The sequence below is a fragment of the Clarias gariepinus genome, chromosome 20 (assembly GCF_024256425.1).
Source record: "Clarias gariepinus isolate MV-2021 ecotype Netherlands chromosome 20, CGAR_prim_01v2, whole genome shotgun sequence".
In the NCBI taxonomy this organism is placed as follows: Eukaryota; Metazoa; Chordata; class Actinopteri; order Siluriformes; family Clariidae; genus Clarias; species Clarias gariepinus.
In genome coordinates, this window is record NC_071119.1 from 2,167,844 (window position 1) to 2,176,217 (window position 8,374).

The following is an 8,374-nucleotide window of genomic DNA, read 5'->3' on the forward strand; positions in this document are numbered from 1 at the left end:
AAATGGAAAGTTCTTGTGGTAAGAAGTGATCTTAGTGACCTTAGTGTGAAACACACACACACACACACAGTGATCTCTCAGACCCTGCAGCTAAAGCTACTTCCTGTGTATCTTTAGTTACTGATCTAACATCAAATTTACATTGTAGAAGTCACATGATCAAAGCCATAAATAAAAGAGAGACTGATCTTGGATCAGCTGAAACACACTAAATTTAAGGACAGTAATCACCTACAGGATTCAGGATTAAAGATTTAAAATTCAAAGAACTTTTATTAATCCCAGAGGGAAATTGCTGTTGGTTATACAGTTGCTCTGATTAATTTACCAGAAAGCAAGGAAAAGTTATATATATATATATATATATATATATTAGACAGGAAAATAACAAAAAAAATTGAAGAAAAATAACAATAAACAGAAGTAAAAGTAAAACAGAATAGAATTTACTATGGCACATAATTAAGTTACATATTGCACTAGAACTGTAGTGTAAGTGAAAAGAAGTATTGCACACGTGTTGTATAATCAGATATTGCACTTAGAACATTGAGTTGTGTGAACATAAGTGTCAAAGTGTTATCAACCAGTAACTACTGACAGTCCCTGTCAAAATGCTACAGAGAAGAGTTATATAATTTTATGGCCATAGGGAGAAAAGATCTCCTGTGGCGCTCCGTAGAACACCTGGTCATAATTAGTCTCTGGCTGAAGTTGCTCCTCTGGTCGGTGAGAACTCTGTATAGCAGGTGAGAAGGATTGTTCAAGATTGTGCGTATTTTGGACAGGATCCTCCTCCTTGCCACGACATCAACAGAGTCCAGATCCAAACCGAGGACAGATCCGGCCCTTCTAATGACCTTGTCCAGTCTGTCTCTGTCTGCCGCTTTTATGTTACAGCCCCAGCAGACCACAGCAAAGAAGACAACACTCACCACTACAGATTTGTAAAACATCCAAAGAATGGTATTACAGATGTTGAAAGACCTGAGCCTTGTGTTAACTGACCAGTCCAGTTTGTTATCCAGATGCACTCCTAGGTATTTGTATTCAGAGACGATGTCCACTGTCTCTTCCTGAACAGGTAAAGAAGTCACGGGGGTTCCACCTTTCCCAAAGTCGACCACCAACTCAACAATGTTGAGTTGAAGGTGGTTGCGCTCACACCAGAAAACCAAGTCATCCACCACAGACTGGTACTCGGAGATGTCATCATCCTTAAGAGTCGTCAGAGAACTTCTGTATTTTTCACTGCTTATATTTTTTGCCGTAGTTTAATTTGGTTTTATGTGATTGCATGTGTTATTTGTGTGTGTATGTATGTGTAAGAGAGAGCACTGTTTTATTGGACTTGGCTGTTTTGTAATGCTCAGCAAAATAAACACTGTCTATGGTCAATTGACTCCAAGAACTACCTGGACTCCATATTTACATCAATTAACATCAACTGTTATAGCTGAACTGCCTACCACCTAACACACAGTATGAATGCAGATCAATCCCTGCTCTCTGTTTCACCCAGATGAGGATGGGTTTCTTGTTGAGTCTGGTTCCTTTCAAGGTTTCTTCCTATTACCATCTCAGGGAGCTTTTCCTTGCCACTGTCGCCCTAGGCTTGCTCACCAGGGACAATCTGCCATCTTGATTCATGCACACTTACATTCCATACAGACCCTGTATGACTATACCTATACAGACCCTATATATAAGACCCTATACAGACTTAAATTTTTTTGTATTGTGTAAAGCTGCTTTGCGACAATGACAATTGTTAAAAGCGCTATACAAATAAAATTGAATTGAATATGGTTCGAATATACTGTGAATGTCTCAAAGTCATGATGTATAAGAGACAAGTCTCTTCAGAAACTTCTGCACTAATGTTATGTAATGCAAAATAAACACTGTCTACGGTTCGAATATACTGTGAACGTCTCAAAGTCACGTCTCTAGATCCTTCTGCACTAATGTTATCGTAGTGTAAATTATTAACGTATTAATGTATTTCACTTGAGGACAAAATAGACCATGTGTATGATTAGTATTTCTTTTGAACAGCTGGGTTCATATAGTTTAATCAGCTATTTACAAGACAACGTTGACGCACTAACGGCTAAAGTGCCACAAGTGTGTGTGTGTGTGTGTGTGCTCCTGCATTCGTCAGGTTTGTCTGAGCTGGCTTTAACAGAAACATTTTCATGCCGGTCGAAAAAACCCATCTTAGCACCATCTAACAGTCAGTAGTGGGCGGAAGTCAGTACCTTCTCCATTGAGGTTTCTCACCTTACCTTTGTCACATTCCACTCCTCCTAAAAGCGTCTTTGTTCTTTTAATGAAGTTCTTAAAACCCAAAGCATTTTTTTAACTAAGAAAAAAATAAATATGGGCCACTTAAGCACAAAATGGCACAGACGCAAATGATTAAGTGTTTAATAATTGTTGTCATTTTCTCAAACATTTGACATTTATAAAGATTCAGACTCAAAACACACACACACACACACACCCTGAAGAAATGCGCATTCACACCTCTGACCGTCTTTTGTCTTGTAAATGAGTATCCTCATTCACCTTCAATCCCCCCAGCGCACACACTCTTTGTCTGTACACTGTAGATATGTTTGTTAGGGCACTTAGTTATACACAGTACTTTAATGTATGGAACACTGAACAACTTCCTGGTTTGTTTTATTTTAAATATTGGTTATTACCTTATTCAGCAAAATTAACAATGCTATCACTTTTATAAAATAAAACATCACTTACCCACTTCTGCAGCGCAAGAGAGAGAAAAATTGTTGACTTAGTTGTGATCATGTGACGCTCGGCATAAAAACAAGAAGCACATGCGTGATACATGATACTCGGTACTCGTAAACCAAGACCTGCTCGTTTTTCAAGTCAAGATTTATTAAACATCTTTGCAGAAAATCTTGCGGAACATTTGCAAACTGCGTTATTCGCAATCCAAGGTTTCACTGTGTTTGCATGAATTAAATATATACTTTTATATCTGGACTTTATATCATAGGTAACACTAACTTATAGCCAGAAAACTCTCAAGAAAACTTTATGCATTCGTTGAGCGCTGATTAGACTACGTAGGAAATTTAAAGAGGCTAAAGAGGAGGATCACAGCTCAACTTCCCGGAGCCCAAACCCCATTTAAATTAAATAAAAAAATATGTAAGTAAAAAACAATAGCAACAATACAGATATAACAATTAACAATAGAGTAAATCATTCAGTAACAAGCCTGTAAGTTTCCATGTAAAACAGGTACATTAATAATTAGTACATTGTATAAATTGATATGATGAGCTATTGATCAGTTATTTATGTAAACGACTCAGTTCAGATGTAAATAAATGCTCATTGCTGCGGTGCTTGGGAGAGGGACGGTCTGCTAAATAAAGTTAGGCACATCAGTCACTTTACCCCAAATAAAAGGTCCTTCTGAGTTTTTAGTAATATAGTTGTAAAATAACAGATGTGCAATCGGTGCGCACTGAATACTAAACCTAAACTAGGCACGAGAATTAATAAACCGAGATGCACGTTTCTTAGCCCCATTCCAGTTTGTCTTTTTTTCATAAAATAAAAATTTTAATATTTTTTAAATACAATTATTGTGTATAGAGTGATTAAAAACAATGCAATTTATATTATCATAAGGAAAATCTTAATTTCTTCCATTCCGGGGATTAAAAACGGTAACAATGTCAATTTTAGAATCTAGAATCCAGAAGCACTGCAGGCCTTCAGAAGAGCCTCAGATCCAAGAGGTTTTTAAAGTGGGGAGGGGTGCATTTCAGTTTCTCTAAATGTATAGGCTGTATAACAGCTGATTCACACCTAGGAAGGGTGAATAATTTGCATTTGAATGTGTCTGACATTGTAAAGTGCATACACTAAAACAACAACAACCCAGGATAAATAGAAGTAAGAGGCCCTGATTATAATGTAATATTATTTAGTACAACAAAATTCCCCCCGCGCTCCAGAAATCTTCATGCGTGCGGTTAAGCGCTAATTAGACTATGTAGGAAATTAAAAGGAGGATGTAAACAACAATAGCCCATGTTTAGAAAAGCATTTTTATTTAGACTATAAAAAATAATCCTGTATCTATTTTTAGGCTTGCCAGCTGCCACTTTTTTGTTAAAAGTTTTCAATACAAATCTTATAATGCCCACATAACATTAAACATTCCCCTTTTTAATATTTTAACTATTTAATCCATTAAACTATTTTACTATTTTAGCTATTACTGTTTCATTTACTTAAAAATAAAATTAAAACAAGAACAATAAACTTTTAAAAATATTGTCGATTACATTTAGGCTGAAAAAACTGTTGTCCTCAAAAATTTAACAGATGAGGACTTATGTCCATCAATCTGATATACAGTATGCTGGACAAACTCCCAGGTAGGAAGACACTGCTTTGTGTAGTTCAAAGAACTAGGACAAGAATTTTTTTGTCCAAGATGGCATCGGTGAGGTCGGCTGCCGTCACGACTGCTCCAACCACCTTTTCTTTGTTTTTGTTATTTAAGTTAGTTTTTAGCATTTTAAAATCAGTCAAATCACCACCATTAAGTACCTTAGGTATGATAGAGACACTCTTGTTTTTATTGGTATACAATGTACTCACAATTTGAAGTTTTTAACTTCGGATCCGAGCTGGCTGAGTGAGATCCTGGCAGAGGAAGAACAAAGGACGTGACGAGAAGCGGCGGGCCCGAGGGAAACGAGCGGGCGTCAGGAACAGGCTAAGAGCCCGTGCACACCGCACACCTCTGCCTAGCATCCTGCTCGCCAACGTCCAGTCACTGGAGAACAAGCTCGATGACCTCAGGACCAGAGTAAAGTTCCAGAGCGACATTCGGGACTGGAATCTTCTCTGCTTCACTAAGACATGGCTGAACCCATGGCTGCACGCCATCCAGTCAGCCGAGTTCTTTTCGGTTCACCGCATGGACAGGACACGGGACTCGGGGAAGTCAAGGGGAGGCGGCGTGTGTTTAATGGTGAACAGTAGCTGGTGCAACAGTGCGAGCGTTGTTCCTCTTACATGCTCCTGCACACCCAACCTGGAACTACTGTCCATCATGTGTTGTTCTTTATCTACCTCGGGAGTTCACATCGGTCATAATCAGCGCAGTTTATATTCCACCACAAGAGGACACGGACACCGCTTTATGCGAGCTGCATGAGGCACTCACACAGCACCAGACCGGGACGCAGCGTCAAACTTTCACCAGCATATCACCTGCCCCACCAGGGGCGAAAGGACACTGGACCACTGCTACACTACAGTCAAGGATGGCTACAAGACAAAATCTCGTCCACCGTTTGGTAAATCTGACCATGCCACCATCTTCCTCATGCCAAAATACAAACAAAGGCTGAAACAGGAAAATCCGGTTCAGAGGGAGGTTGCGTGCTGGATGGACCAATCGGTGGCCCACTTTAAGTACAGGACGTACTTGAAGACGCAGACTGGGACGTGTTCAGAAACAGCTCCAATAATGACATCAGCGTGTTTACGGAAGCGGTTGTGGGATTCATTGGGAAACTAGCGGATAATACTGTGTAGAAAAAGACTATCAGAACATTTTCCAATCAGAAGCCTATAACGCAGGACTGGTGTCGGGGGACATGGACCCGTACAAGGCTGCGTCATATAACATCCGGTGAAAGAGGCAAAGCAGCACTACGGGAGGAAACTAGAGTCACAACTCCAACAGAGTGACTCTAGGAGCCTGTGGCAGGGACTAAGGACAATAACAGACTATAAAACACCAACAACTGGTATAATGAACGCGGACGTAACTCTGGCAGACGAGCTGAACACTTTCTATGCTCGCTTCGAGGCTGCAGCTAAAGACGCTAGCGATGCTAATGCTAGCGGGGCTAATGCTAGCGGCACTAACAGCTGCAGACAGGAAGACACTGCCAACATCGGAAGCACGTTCATTATCTCCGAGCATGACGTGAGGAGAGCCTTCAAGAGAGTGAACACCAGGAAAGCAGCAGGACCAGACGGCATCTCAGGTCGTATCCTCAGAGCCTGCGCAGACCAGCTAGCACCTGTGTTCACTGAGATATTCAGCCTCTGTTTATATCAGTCGGTGATCCCCAAATGCTTTAAAGAGTCTGTCATTGTTCCTGTCCCGAAGAAACCTCATCCTGCTCAAGTACATCAAGAACATCATCCTCAAGCAGCAAGTATTCTCTGTCAAACCCCATGAGATACAGCGGAGGAAGACTCACAACATCAAAGACGTCAGAAAGTCAAACAAGCCAGTTCCAGCATTTCCCGGCGGTACAAAGCGCAGGTACTACCAGGCGAACTGGTTTGGCCCTACGACGCTCTTACTCTCCTCTGCACCTCAAAGTTTCTCTGCTACACCAGCGCCCAAGTGGAGGGAACCAGCAACAATTAAAAATTATAAGAAGGGCCAATAAATTACACAGTCATAGGGCAACCCCCGCATAACCTGTAATATAATGTGTTTTTTTGTGATGTGTTAAGACAAACCTCTCCTCATACACCGGAAGCTGGGGGGGGGGCGGGGGGTCTATGTAGCCACATAAGGGGCATTTTTATTTTAATGTAAATAAGTCGGCATTAAGTAAAGAAAGCTGCAGCATTTAATAATTATGTTCCGAATGGTTTACTTGAGCCTATGTATTATGTGTATTGGTTCCCGCTCCTACTCTCGCGAGACTACAATGCCGGTTAGCACAGGAAGAAAGTGACGCACGTGGTCACATGACCCGGAAATAAAAGCCGGCCCGGCAAAGCACTCGAGGAGGGAGTAAGGAGTTACAGCACGCTGTTTCATATTGGGTATATCGGAGGTTTTAAGGAGACCAAATAAGACTATGCCTTGTGGGATTTCCACTTGATTTAGATTACTGCCGTCTACACTGCTTCTTTACGGTTCTCACTCTCCGTCATCGGCCTCCTGGTGGTTTCCCATCATTTCCGTTGAGACCGATCCATATCCTTTATTCACACATATAATAACCTGGACTTTAGACATTTTACACATCCACTTACACTCCATTTTTCATTGTATATATTTTGTAAATATTATTGTCTTTGTCGTTTTTCTTGCTTGGTGCACCTTTTTGTTTCCCTTTTTGTATAATACACTTTTGGTTTGGTTGAATTGGTCTTGTGTGTATCATTCTTGCTCACTGGTTTTTAAAGCACTCAGGCACAAAGATAAAGAGCTCTCCTTTAGTGTAACTTTGGATAAATATAGTTTTATCTGAACGTTACAACTGAATATCCGCCAGATGGCGCATGAAGGGACTTTATCTAAAAGCCGGACCAAGTACAATGATGAATTGTGTAAACTGTAATTAGTTAGCCTAAAACAATATTTTATCCAATGCTGAAGCAAACATGATTTATTTTTGTTTTACAGTAGATCTTTCATGATGTGTGTATATGTGCTTCATATTATTTTCATAATGATGAAATGAGATGCCCAAATTCGTGCTTTAAAATTCATAGTAAGTTTCTTATACTGTATAGTTTTTGTAATATCTTACAAGGGACAAATCAATGAAAGACATGGCAATGCCTCGGTTTAAATGACATTGAAATTAATTTAATTTTCTGATAGTAGGGTATCTGATAGTATTAACTATACGAATGTCCTGATTCGTGAATTTGCCAACATATCTTATTTAAAACGTAAAAATGTGTTGCCATCATCAGAAGAATAAATAATTTATAAAAAGTATTTGTGGCTATGTATGTAACAACGCGGCTGAACACTGTTGAAGCAAACATAAATTATATTTTGTTTTACAATTTCATAATGAACGTGTGTATATGTGCTTCATATTATTTTCATAATGATGAAATGAGATGCCCAAATTTGTGCTTTGAAATTCATAGTAAGTTTATATTAGTTTTTGTAATGTCTTAACAGGGACAAAACAATTAAAAAGATGGCATTGCCTCGATTTAAATGGTCTTAAGTTAAATTAATTTAATTACCTGATAGTAGGCTACCTTATAATCTGATAGTGTTAACTATGCGAATGTTCTGATTCGTGAATATGCCAACATATCTTATAAATAAATAAAGCTGTCCATCGTGGTGCGGAAAACCCTTGGCTCGTACTTCCACTTTACAAAGGGCAGCGTTTTGTTTAAAAGGCTGCTAATCACGCACAATTTATTGATACAAATGCAGACATTCTCGGCCAGAAATGCACCAAAGACAAATACATGTACAGTACTGTATATAGGCTACTCGCGTTGTTTTCGTGCGGAGAGATTGTGTGTGCGTGCACAGAGAGTTTCTGTTTATAAGTGTATGTGGATAAGTTGATAAGTGTATGTT